The sequence below is a fragment of the Orycteropus afer genome, unplaced genomic scaffold (assembly GCF_000298275.1).
Source record: "Orycteropus afer afer isolate SDZICR_OR568_19922 unplaced genomic scaffold, OryAfe1.0 scaffold00636, whole genome shotgun sequence".
NCBI lineage: Eukaryota > Metazoa > Chordata > Mammalia > Tubulidentata > Orycteropodidae > Orycteropus > Orycteropus afer.
Window position 1 is genome coordinate 1366456 of NW_006922223.1, and position 890 is coordinate 1367345.

Below are 890 nucleotides of genomic sequence, written 5' to 3' on the forward strand. Positions count from 1 at the left end.
GGACCCTGCATGTAGCCATGACATTGCTCAGCAGCCTGCTATGCTCTGCCAACCTTGGGACTTAAAATGGACTTAAGTTAATGCCCTGACTTGTGGTTTGGTAACATCGGGACTGTGCCTTTTCACTTGTCAACTGTTCTGGTTACCTAGTGCCGTTCTGACAAGAATATACCACAAATGGGATGGCCACAACAAACAGGAGTTTATTCTTATAATTTGGAGGCTTTAAATTCAAGATCAAAGTGCCAGGCTCTAGGGCCTGGGTGAAGCCCCTCAACCTTGGGGTCCAGCTCTGCCTCCTGCTCCTGGCCCACTGGAGCTAAAGGCATTTCCTCATTCAGACAGCTGCTGGCTGCTGAGGCTGAGAAGCCCCAAGGGCGACAAGTAAAAAGGCATAGTCCCGATGTTACCAATCCACACGGCAGGTCGTTAATTCAAGTCCATTGTAAGTTCCAGGATTGGCAGAGCATGACAGGCTGCTGAACAACTACATGGCTACATGCAGGGTCCATGCATGCCAAAGACTAGAGACCATTCTCCAAACTTCTTCTTATAGACAGGAAGAAGACCACATACCCAAAAGCAGCTACCCAGATGTTCATAGTAGATTCCACCATGGAGTTGATTACCATTCTCATCATGGGGAGTGCTACATCCAGCTGCCCAAACACTCAACCAGGCCCAGCCAAGTTGACACACAAACATGACTGTTGTGCTCGCTTCGGCAGCACATATACTAAAATTGGAACGATACAGAGAAGATTAGCATGGCCCTGCGCAAGGATGACACGCAAATTCGTGAAGCGTTCCATATTTTTGAGACAAAGTATATGTGAACTGCTGTATGAAAAGTGAATTTACTCTGTAAATCTTCACCCAAATCCTAATAA

General features: G+C 46.9%; 1 non-coding gene across 1 annotated transcript; it reads left to right on the forward strand.

The window, feature by feature from the left end:
- Positions 1 to 712: 712 nt before the first annotated feature.
- On the forward strand, positions 713 to 818 carry LOC122151678. The gene has a single exon (XR_006164250.1). It is a non-coding gene; the product is annotated as a U6 spliceosomal RNA (small nuclear RNA).
- The last annotated feature ends 72 nt before the right edge of the window (positions 819 to 890 follow it).